At 36.9% G+C, this 12,776-nt stretch overlaps 1 protein-coding gene across 3 annotated transcripts in view; it reads left to right on the forward strand.

Moving 5' to 3' along the window:
• Positions 1 to 599: 599 nt before the first annotated feature.
• The window catches only part of MANEA (mannosidase endo-alpha), a 64,678-nt gene continuing 52,501 nt past the window's right edge, over positions 600 to 12,776 (forward strand). The window contains exon 1 of one of the 3 annotated variants that reach the window (XM_042939380.1): positions 600 to 1,235. The gene's annotated coding sequence lies outside the window, so the exon portion shown is untranslated. Of the gene's footprint in view, positions 1,236 to 1,305; positions 1,460 to 1,522; positions 2,966 to 12,776 lie in introns of those variants that run through there. The other 2 variants (XM_042939381.1, XM_042939382.1) reach the window with 2 other exon arrangements.

A 12,776-nucleotide genomic window follows, 5' to 3' on the forward strand; every position in this document is an offset into this window, starting at 1 on the left:
TAACAGGTGTTATGGATAATCATGTGCCAGTCTAGTCCATGTGAAATGTATCTGTGTATAGATGAATCTCAAAACCCAAATGTGTAGTGAAAAAAGAAGTTAGAGGGGGAAAATGCTGTAAGATTCATTATAAAATCTACATCACCAGGATAACTATATTTTTAGGGAATTATACATATAAAACTATATCCAAAAATGCAAGGAAATAAGTAATACAATATTTAGCATAATGTTTATTTCTGTCTGGGAGGGAGATGGAAAGGGACTTCCCGAGGTCTCAGAAATACTGGTATTCTGCATCTTCAGCTCTGTAGTGAGTAGCAGGGTATTCTTTTTATTATTCTTTAAAATGTGCACATACGGGATACATTCATATATGCATATTTCACAATGAACATTCCTTTTAAAAAATCTAGTCTGACTTTAAAGGCAGCCCTTACAAAATTGTTCACATCAGCAAGTTCTAGACTGTGAGTCAGGATTTCCTTGTTACCATGTCACCAAACAAAATACGGAATTCTCTTGGCTTCTGAGGCTGATGTAAGATGGAAACCTTCAGCTGTAACCTGTCTCCAAAGTACTTGTTCTTCACACCTGCCTCATTGTTTTCAATCATTTCTCTACTTCAGAACAAATGTGACTTTATACAATATATTTGCAAATTAAATGTCATCTTTGATTCTCTACTTAGGGCCTTTAAGAAAAGTTCTAGTTTTTTAAAAAAAGACAAAAAACGGTTCCTTAATTTAAAGAGCATGAAAACAACCGGTGTACGTCAGTTAATGCAACTTTGGAAGGCCACATCAAGACCAGCTGCCCTCGATCAGCGGATCAGGGACACTTTCGCAGAGAAACCTCAGAAGACCTGTTTTTAAGAGAGGGGTGGGTCATCTCTAGTTGGAGGGGGAGGTTGGGAGTTCGGCTAGAACCCGCTCCACCCCTTTTCTCCACCCGCACCGAACGTCCAGAAAAGCTTCCCCTCATTCGTCCACGCCCCTCAGGCCCTGACGGATAAGAGGAGCCCCTGTGGGGGAAGCCTGCACCCCGCTGGCTCGCGGAGCCCGGCGTCAAAGCCCCGCCCCCCGGGGTTGCAGGAACGCTCAGCGCGCGTCTTTGGGGAGGCGGGGCTGGTTGTGCGCGCTGACTGGAGGCCGCGGGCTCTCTGCACCCGCTCTCCCTCTTCTCTCTACCCTCACGGCTCTGGCTGGATCGTCTGCTGGTGGCCGGATTCCCTGGTGAGTAGCTGGAAGATTCAGGGCCCCGCAGATGCGGCTGCGGCGGGTACGGGACCTACCCCGGGCGCCTGCGCGCTCTTCCGCCAGCCAATGTGCTCGCAGCTTCTTCGGGTGGCCTTTGACCCCGCGCCCCTCCGGCGAGCGAGAGGTGTCGCGCTGCGTGCTTCGGGACCCCCCCCCGGGGCAACTCACTCTTGTCACTCTTAGCCCTTCTTTGTGTCTTGGTTAGTTTTATTGCCTTTTTTTATTGCCTGCTGTTTCCCGATCCTGCCGGCCTTGTGTCCGCCACTTCTTCGGAGAGGAACCTCCCGTCGCCTCTGTTTTCCCTTCTCTCCCCCAGCAAGTTGGGAATTCCGGGAGTGACGGAAGCTGTTCTAGGCCCGGTCCTTTTGTATGCAAACTTCAGCTAAGCCTTGAGCCTGCGGGGAGAGTGGGGGGATCGAGGCCTACCGGGCTCCGGGTGTTGGCGGAAGGTCGCGGCCACCAACCTCCTGGAGCCTTTGGGCCACCGCAGCGGTGGTTTTTCCATTTGCTTGTTAAAACACTTTTGGCTCTGTCTTCGTAGACTGTTATCTTTTGTTAAGTTTCAGGATGCAGCTATGCCGGACTATGTCTTGTTACATTTTCTAAAGGAGCAAATTGAAATTCAGGCGTTTACGACAGTTTTAGTTGTATTATTGTTAGACCCTCTGAGTAAGTGTTAAGGGAAAACCTCGAAGTGTTTAAAGACCAGTAAGGGAGGGTAATAGGATATGATGTTAAAAAAGACGAATAGGACTGGAATGGGTTTATGTTCAAGTATTTTAGACAGTTTAGGAGAAAAAAATAAAGTAAAATCTAGGTATTGGTAATACTGCCACATTGCTTACTGGTCACTTTCACGACAATACGTTATTTCCTCCTTCTTGAGCTATATGTAAACTCCTAAAACCGGTGTAGTGTTGTGAATTTTGTGTATTTTCAGGCTCTATCTGTGCATAAAACATTACCAGAGATGTTGCTGTTAGTCACGTGGTGAACAGTAAGTGTATGATCAGAAAGTAAACGGTCTTCAGATTAAATTTGAGCTGCAATTTATGAGTAGGTAGCAGATAATCTTGTTTTCTAAGACCATACTACTTATTTATTTATTTATTTATTTATTTTTAAAGTTTATTAGAGAGTGAGTGAGCCAGGAAGGTGCAGAGAGAGAGAGGGGGAGAATCCCAAGCAGGCTTTGCTATGACAACGGGACTCTGGCTGGAACCTTCAGAAACATGACCTCATGACCTGAGCTGAAACCAAGAGTGGGAGCTTAGCCCACTTAGCCACCCAGGCACCCCTAAGACCGTACTATTTAAATGAAAACTTGACCACATGTTGGCAGTTTTCATCTGTGTCACAAAAAATTTTTAAACTTAATTTGTCTAGTATGTTGTAGGATGGTGGAATAGAAGGCTAGAGCTTGAATTCTAGAGCTAAATTTGTCCTGTTTCTTGCTAGTTGCTTCACCTCGGACATGTTACTTAGCTCTTCACTAGCCCACAGACTGAAAAGTTACCAATTGGTTTGTACCTCTACTGTGTCATCTGTAAAATGGCGTTAAAAAAGTTTTACTTCCTAGGTCATTGTGAAGGTTAAAGTGGAGGGATGAAATTATGCTTAACTGAATTTCTGTTAACCAGCAGGTGTGTTTCATTAAAACTGGGGTAAGGAAGCGTTGGTATAGAAACTTGTTTTGAAAGTTCCAGGTGTGTTTTCTAGTATTATTTTTTATTTACAATAGCTTCTTAGAAAATGAAATTAGAAAACAATACTAAAAAGAAAAAAGCACTAGAAGTCTGTATAATTTAGTAATAGGGTAATTAAAAGGTGTTTCTAACTGGATTGACAGCACTTTTTGAAATAATAGTTGATATCACATTGTTCTGTGTCTATTAGGCCTCACTAGACCTCTAAGTCAAAACCTAGAATTTCCAGAAGATGAAAGGCATAAGACACAAAAGTACAAATGATAGAGTTTCTAAAAGATATTACTAGGTATAACTTCTGTGTATTATGTAATGTAAACTGTCCTTTTCAGTCTTCAATAGCCAATACCTTGAGTAGATTCCTGGTTTGGGTGTCCATACATCTTCACTTGTGATTTTATTATTTTCTCAGGAGACTTGTGAAATTTCTTGCCTTTGTTGAAGCAATATAAGTAGTTCTCCACTCTTTCCTTGCTAGATAATTAGACCCTGGGCATCTCAAGGGTCATTGTGGTTTTGCTATCTTGAACTTGGCAATTTATTAAAATGGGTTTTTAAAATTATTGGATCTAGGTTTCTTCCTATGTAATATGTTCAGTATAGACTATAAAAAAGTCAACTATCTGTATAGTCAGTAGAATCTATTTATACACATACTGCCCAAATATATATCAATGTCAAAAACAGAAGGGCCTGACATTAAGTTGTTTAAGCTAAACACTTAATGGTCACTGGCTGTGTATAAGATACATGGGGCTCTACTGCAGTGTAAAGAGAAGGATTCCATTTTTGGAACTTAAAAGCAATCTAGTGGATACAATATATGTAAATAGCATAATACAACACATAAACGCCACTTTAAAAAGTAGGTAATGCTGTAACAATAGAATATTTGAGAAAATGAGTACTTTTCACTGTGGACTCATTAGGGAAGGTGTCAAGAAGAGGCAACATTTCAGCATTGTCTTGAAGGAGGAGTAGCATTTTAAAAGTTAGTCCTGTAGAGAATGGACCTTTAGAGAGAATTAACTATGTGTTAGTTATTAATTGCTTGCTAGATGCCTGTCTTTGATCATCATCATCCTCATCACCATCACTCTAAACAGGAAATTATTCTAGAAGTTTTATAATACCAACTTATTTCATGCCTACAAATCTGTGAATGAGGTAATAACATTGTATAGATAAGAAAAGAAGCACAGAAAGATCAGGTCATTTGATGAGTGAAATAGCTGAAAAACAAAAACAAAAACAAAAAACAAAACAGCTGGGGGATACTTTTAATCACAGTGATCTGCCTTTTGTTTGAGGTGACTTACTGTTAATTGTGATGTGGAGGTTGGGAAGAACCATCTATAATGATGTAATAAATGAACATTTAAATGAGTGAAATAAGTAATGTGAAAAGAGAGGGACCAACTTAAAATTACATTTACAGGCAAAGGTGGGGAATCAACCAGGCAACTTCCATAAATGGACATTTTATGTTTTGTGTTCTTCTGTAGATCTGAGAAACGAATCTGAGAAATGAATCTAACGAATGTACAAAAGTTTCAGAGTTGTTCAGAACTGTGTTTTTTTTTTTATATTCTTTTTCCACATTTTTTTTTTAAATGTTTATTTTTGAGAGAGAGACAGAGCGTGAGTGGGGGATGGGCAGAGAGAGCGAGGGACACACAGAATCCCAAGCAGGCTCCAGGCTCTGAGCTGTCAGTACAGAGCCCCACACGGGACTCCAACTCATGAACTGTGGGATCATGACCTGAGCCGAAGTCGGACGCTTAACCGACTGAGCCACCCAGGCGCCCCAATTTTGCACTTATTCTTAAATCCAATTGGTAAAATATTACCCTCTTCCACTTCTTTTGCAAACATCATCTTGCATAAGACACAGAACTACTTTGTCAGAAAACACACCTAATGTGTTCTTTCTTTAAAAAGAGATTAAATGATTTAGTGAGGGTCCCACAAGGGGATCAACCTAGCTGATTTGGACTTTGGTTTTAGATGGCAAGATCAGTTTCCTGTTACATATCCTGACTCTTCTACCTACTTCACCACTCAACTGGTCAGTCTCTGAAAAACCAATGTCTTACTAATTAATGCTGTAGTTATTGCTCCCATTCTCTGTGACTTAGCAATATTCATTACCATTATTTCCTAAAATTTACTTTCTTAGGAAGTATTAAGTTCTAATTTTAGAAGGTAGAGTAAGAAAATATCACTATTATCTTATCACCCAGAGGTAATCATTATTTTCTCCTTGGTATATCTTTAGTATTGAGATATTATGTTCATAATTGTTTTTTCTACTTCATTGCTTGTCAGATTTCTCACTATCTTTAAGGGAAGGATTTTTTATTATCAGTTATCTTGATAATTTGTAAATTTCAGTACAACAAATCCCTATATACTTCTGCATTTCACCAAATGGTAATATCTTAACTGTATTTGCTTTATCATTATATGCATGTACACACTTCTGTATTATGTTGTACATAATTATATACATTACATGTAACATGTATGTGTACATAGGTGTATATATATGTATGTAATGTATGTATGTATGGATATGTGTGCGTCTAATGTCTGATGTTTCCTCATGATTAGATCCAAATTAAATTTTGACAGGAATACCATAGCAGTGATTGTTTCCTTCTTAGGGCATCCTCTCAGGAAACTTATATCTACCTAACCAGAATTAACTGATGAAGTTCATTTTGATCACTCGTTTAAGGTGGTGTCTGCTAGGTTTTGCACTGAGTTACTGTTGTTCCCTTTGTAGTTAATTAGGTGTCTTTTGGAGAGATACTTTGCCAATATATGGATATCCTGTTTCTCATCAAACTTTTATTTCCTCATTTAAAATCTGTTGATGATTTTGCCTAATAATAGTTGTTATTATGGTGGTTGCCAAATAGTGGTATTCCATTATTCTATCTAAATTTATTAGTTGCGGGGGCGCCTGGGTGGCTCAGTCAGTTAAGCGTCCAACTTCTGCTCAGGTCATGATCTCACGGTTCATGAGTTGGAGCCCCGCGTGGGGCTCTGTACTGACACCTCGGAGCTTGGAACCTACTTTGGATTCTGTGTCTCCTTCTCTCTCTCTGCCCCTTCCCAACTTGTACTCTCTCTATGTCTCTCAAAAAAATAAATGTAAAACAAATTTTTTTAATTTATTAGTTGGCATTCTAATATGAGTCTTCTCTAATCCTTTTATTTATTTTTTCATTTTAAACATCAGTATGAAAATAAAAAAAAAACTAAAAATATCAGCATGGATTCATGAATTCTTATTTTAATACCTATCATTTATTACTTATTCCTTATTTTGGTGCTGAAATTGTCCTGGATTTAGGCAGTGATTGCCCCTCAGTCTGGCTTTTGTGTCGAATGGACATATCCCCAACACTTCTTGAGTACTTTACTTTCTGGTAAGATGATCAAGGCTCATTTTGTACTTTCTCAGCCACAGTCTGGGAATCCACATTTCTCCAAGGTAACTACTGCTGCTTCTAAGTAGAGAAGGAATATTTAAAAACCAAAAATCTTAGCATCAGATGTGTTCATTGATGCTGGGGTTTCTTTGGTCCTAGACTGCCAGTGGACAGAACTAGGAAATAATGTGGTTATGTTAATGTGTATATACACACTTCCCCCATTTACTGATAAAAAACACACATCCATACTAATACTGCTAATTACTGTCTGGTAACACAAGTTTCTTTCTAGCCTTCACTTTATACATAACTCAACTTTTTTGTCAGTGAAAAACCTGGGCCCCAGGTTCCAGCATATATTGTTTGTTGGCTTACTTGTAGAATACACATTAAGTGTTAAGAATTGCTAACCTGTACCAATGCAAAAACAGCTTACTAACTGGAGTTTAACATTTTATATTTGTTAGAGTATGTGAAATATAACATGGCTCAAAAAAAGAACTATACAAAAAGAGAAGTCACTTCCATCCTCCAATCCTTCTACCCATTCTCATCCCCCTTTATTCTGCCCTGTTTCTCCTTACCCCCATACATAATCCACATCATTATCTAATGTTTATTCTGTTTCTTTGCTCACTTGAAAAATGTATATTTCCTTATTTGCATTTTCCTTTTTTCACTTAAGAATATATCCAGAAAATCAGTTTATGTCATTTCCAAGATCTCTTCCTCATTCAGCTGAACACCCCAGCATTTTACAGTTACAAATGGTGCTGTATATGGATTTATGTACTGTTCATGTGGTTTTGTATTTTTTGTGTATGTTGTATATTTTTAAGGTAATTTCCATGAAGTAGGACTGAGTCCAAAGGTAAATGTATATGTAATTTTGTTAGTGCCAAATTCACAAAAAGGCTGTACCAATTTGCATTCACTAGCAGTGTTTGGAAGTGCTTGTTTTCCCACAGTTTTACCAACAGCATATATTTGTGTGTTTGTTTTGCCAGTCTCCTAGATAAGAAACGATTTTTTTTGTGTGTAGTTTTAATTTGCATTTTTTAAATTTTATTTTGAGAGAGCAAGATTGGGAGTGTGTAAGCGCACATGGGGCAGGGGCAGAGAGAGAAAGAGAAAGAATCCCAAGCAGGCTCTACACCATCAGCGCAGAGCCTGATGCAGGGCTTGATCTAACAACCATGAGAGTTCATGACTTGAGCGAAAATCGAGTCGGATGCTTAACCACTGAACCACCCAGGCGCCCTTAATTTGCATTTTTAAAAATTTTGAATGAGGTAGAATATCTTGGTATTTTCAGTTTGTCAGTTGTCCTTTGTTGACCGTATTTTCTGATATGCATATTTTAAAAGCTATAGTTAATGAAAAGACAAATTAACTATGACTTCTATTGAATCTGAATTTTGAGTCCCTTCTAAAGCGTTTCATTACGCTCAGGTTATAAGGAAATTCAGGTGGAATTACTTATTTCAATGGCTCTGAGCCCTACATCATGCATTATTCTTTGGGAGATTGTGGGGGAGATAGGAAGGGTTATTCAAAATCCCTCATTTGAAAGTAGCAGAGAAACTAAACATAAGTAGAAAATAGAAAGTTGAAGGATCTTGATAAAACCCATGCCTTTAATTTCAGTACCCATATGTGTAAAGGAATAAGGATTAATTACAAATAGTCCAAATATTTACAAGGACTTAAACCCAGTTTTGAAGATTTGGTCTTAGTAGTTCAGATAATCTTCCTCTTCACATTTCATACACAAGGGCTGGCATTCAATAATAAATTAACCCGCCTTACAGAAAGACTGTGACTGTCCAGGTACTAAGCAAGAACAAAACAAAACAACAAAAGACGGGCAATAGAAACAGAATCCCTAAGGTCCAATTCAGGTTATTAGAGGTGGACTTTAATAAATGGGATTAACATGTTCAAGGAATTAGAGAAGGAAAATTTTAGCAGAAAACTGATACCTTTGAAAAGAGTCAAATGGAAATTCTAAGAGTAAAATTATAACTGAAATTAAGAAATGACAGCTGAAGAGAAATAGGAAACTAGAAGATATTTCAGAAGTACAGAGACATGGAGAGATATGGAGGGAAAGTTTAAAAAAATGTTATAAACACATAGGATATAGAATTCTAACATGTGTAATGTATTCCAAAATGAGCAAGAAGGCAATAATGGAGCAAAAGCAATATTTGAAGAGATTGTGGTCAAGAATTTTACAAGGCTAAGGAATGCTATTAACCCCAGATTGAAGAAGCACTTTGGACCAAAAGCAGGATAAGTATTAAGAAAACCATATTCCATGTGTATTATTCCATAGGGAAACTGCTGAAAACCAAAGAAAAAGAGAAAAGTATTAAAAGAAACCAGAGAAAAAAGAAAATACCTTTAAAAATCCTTAAAATCAAAGAGGAAAAAAAAATAGTGGTTGAGTTTTCAACAGAAACAAAAGCAGAAGATAATAGTTTGTGCTGAAAGAAAATAATTGCCAATATAGAAGTCTATGTATACATGTTAAGTTGAAGGTAACATACATTTTCAAACAAACTAATATGGAGTTTATGAGCAGCAGACTAATACTAAAAGCCCTGTTAAAGGGAATTGTTTTTTCACCATGAGGAAAATTAGTTTGAATGGAAGTAGGCGAATGCAAGAGGAACTAAAGAGGAAAGAAAAGGGTAAATGCAATAATGTTGACTGTATAAAATGATATCCTAGGGGTGCCTGGGTGGCTCAGTCAGTTAAGCCCTGGACTCTTGATTTCAACTCTGGTCACAATCTTGAAGTTTGTGAGATTGGGCCCCCCCAGCTGGCTCTGTGCTGACAGCATGGTGCCTATTTGGGATTCTCTCTCTCCCTCTGTCTCTACCCCTCCCCCCTCTCAAAATAAATATTAAAAAAAAAATGATATCTGGTGGGGTTTAAGATATGTGTAAAAAAAATAATCTACACCAAAATAGGAGCTCAAAGTTGGGGCAGGGATAAAGGAACTAAAGTCTTCTAAGTGTGCTTTTATTGTTTGAGAAATAGTAAAGTTCTAATTCATACCAGTTTTTGAGAAGAATGCATGCTCTTAATTGCACCGAGAATGCATAATAGAGAAAAATGAAACCATTAAAAAGATAAGGGGGGGGGGGAAAGGAAGAGAGAAAATGGAGCTTGTAAGAAGGCCAAAAGGAAAAACAAGGGCAAGAATTAGATTTAAATATCCATATTTATAGAACTGTAAATGTAGTGTATACTACAACTATTAGACAAAGACTCTCAGGTTAAAAACAGCAATAATAATAAGTGTCTTATTTCAAAAATAACCATTTGAGGTGACAATAAAATGATGAAAATGATACTCTGTTCCAGTGTCAACCAAATGAAATCTGTTGTAGCTATGTTAATATTAGGTTTTGTCTTACACTGTACTCTATCAGAGAAGAAAAGGAACATTTCATATAAAATAAGATTTAATATTTCAGGAAAATCTAGCAGTCTCAAATTTGTCTCTACATAATACCATCAATTAAAATTATATAATATAAACATGTAGATATAAATATAGGGGATTTTTAATACTGATGATATGAACGATATAAACAAGATAGCATATTTGGTACATAGATCTTGTAACCACTAGCTGCAGAATATGCTTTCCTGATGTATATGGGACACTTAATGAGATTGATCATAGGCTGAGCCTTAAAGCAAGTCTCCACATATTTCAAAGCACTGAAATCATGCAGGCGATGTTTTCATTGGATTCACACTATAAATCAATAACAACAACAACAACAAAAAACTAGGAAATCTCCCAAATATAATACATCTATAAATAAGTTCTCATGGGAGAAATAATGGAAATTTGAATATATTTTGAACTCAGTGGTCATAAAAGTACAGAATGCAGAACTTCTAAGATACTGCTAAAGATGTAATTAGCAGTAGAGTTATGGTATTAACACATTTTAAGGAAAGTACAAAGAGTTGAGTGATGGCAACAGCTTTGGTATAATGTTTAAATTATCCTGAAATCATAAAAGCAGACCAGTAAATAGTAAAACCAAGACAAATAATCTGTAACAAAACTGAAAGACAAGTTATCCCCCATGGACTCAGTATGAGTGGAAGGGGACAGCTCTCTAATAACTATAAGACTTGTTTTCTAACTCTGTGCAGGAAGAAACAGAGGAAAGCAGTAGTGCATCTGCTTGAACTGAAGACAGGAACATTTCTAACCATAGATATTAATTGAAAGAGTGACAGACCACTTTGAGAATAGTAGCTGCAACGGGGGAGGGAGACTTTGAAGCCTAACATCTGAAGGGGCTACAACATATTGGTTTTCAGGACAAAACCCCATATTGAAGAGTAACTTCTGGAAATAGCTTTCAAATTGAGCAGGGTAATAATAGCATACAAGCCAAGGAAATAAAAAATGCCAGATAAATGTGGGAATGGAGAAGAACCCAACTGATCTCAGAAAGACATTCAAAGCCATTGTAAGATTTCCCAAAAACAGCTTAAGTTCTATAGAGCATGAATCTGGAAAAACTATCATGATAAAGCATTCACTTCCAAAAATTGAGAGAAAATTATTTCATGTAATATTTGTCAATAGAAAAAGATCAGTCAGGTCCCATACAAAGTCCTTATAAGCAAAGAAGTGAACATACTTGTAGATACTGAAAGCATGCCAGAGAGACCTGTTCATAAAATATATGACAACCATAACCTAATATTTTAATAGAAATAATTAAAATAGCTATATGAGATTTGGATGAATAAGCAAATTATGACTATGAAAAGTGAAAAATGAGCAAATTTTATAAATGAAGACTACAAGACAAACACAATAGATAATGCCCTATGAAAGGTAAAGGGTACAGAAACTTAAAAATTGAAGAGATAATACAGTTGTAAAAGTTGAGCAAAATTCAATAAAAGTAATAGAGCTTTCTATAGAAGAAAATCCAGGGAGTGAAACAACAAATATTAAAATTGGAAACCTTTGCTGACAATAAAAACAAGTTGATATTAAAGTTAATTTCTTAATGGGAAGATAAGGGAGTTTGTGTAAAATTGTTTTTGTTTCCTCTATGAAGTACTGTTGACCCTTGAACACTGGAGGTTAGGGGTGCTGACTCCTATGCAGTTGGAAATCTTCCTGTAACTTTGGACTCTCAAAAACTTTACTAATTACCTACTGTTGACTGGAACCTTCCTGATAACACACACAGTTCATTAACATGTTATTTATATATGTCCTTTATATTATATTTGTATTCTTACAATAATGTAAGCTAGAGAAAAAAATGGTATTAAGAAAATCACAAGAGAAAATGCATTTTTAGTACTGCACTATATTTATTGAAAAATGCACATATTAATGAACCTGCATAGTTCAAACCCGCATTGTTCAAGGGTCAGCTGGATAAGACATAGATATCTGAAGATAATAAAGGAAGTTGGTGATGTAGCCGTAGGTTTGATGAAAAACAAAAATGAATAAAGTAATTCTGAGGTTAGAAAAGTGACATACTGGAGTTTAGTGACAGGATTGTTAAGCATCTTGAGTATGAATTCATAGTGAAAAGTCAACATGGTTGTGTGTTTTGTCCAGTATAATTCTGTGGTTCTGGATCAAGGTCAAGGCACACATCATTTATTTGGGGTTTTACCAGTATGTATTAAGAAAGGAGAGAAGTGAGGAATTATAATGTTGGACAATGGACTATAAACTGTCACTAGAGACAAAACATGACGAAAAGGAAATATAGCAAAAAAGCAGTGGACTCAGTGGACTGGACGTCTCAATAAGGTCAAGGAATTGCCAGAATGAGAATACTAAACTAGAGGGGCTCAAGGCACGGAAGGTTATGTTTGGAAATGGGAAAAAAAAATAAAGATTTTGGAGTAATAAATGTTTGACAATGTCAGGATCAAGAGTAGGAGTATGACACCTGAGTTAGTGAAGTGGAGTGAAAGAAAGAACAGATCTTTAGAAGTGAGGCAAAGAGTTGGGGCGGCTAAACTACGGGACTGGATCATCCATATTGGTGGAGTCACTAAAAATAGTAATAGAAGTAGGAAAGGAGTAAGTTGTTAAAATGATCAGTGAATGGGAGATTATTAGATTCAGAAAATGGTGGAGTTTGATGCCTTGAACATTATTTTTTTATAAGGGCTCCATTCTTCTAATCTGAACTCTTATTATGCCAATACTTTGTTTACAAGCCTTTAGTGGTCCCTTGTTTACCAGAAAAGTTTTCTTTCTTTGGTGTAGTATGGTTCCAACATAGCACTATAGCTTTATTTTTCCTCCTTATCTTTTACTGGCTGCAGCCTACAGAGGCCTTTGT

This window comes from Panthera leo, chromosome B2, assembly GCF_018350215.1.
Source record: "Panthera leo isolate Ple1 chromosome B2, P.leo_Ple1_pat1.1, whole genome shotgun sequence".
NCBI classification, from domain to species: domain Eukaryota; kingdom Metazoa; phylum Chordata; class Mammalia; order Carnivora; family Felidae; genus Panthera; species Panthera leo.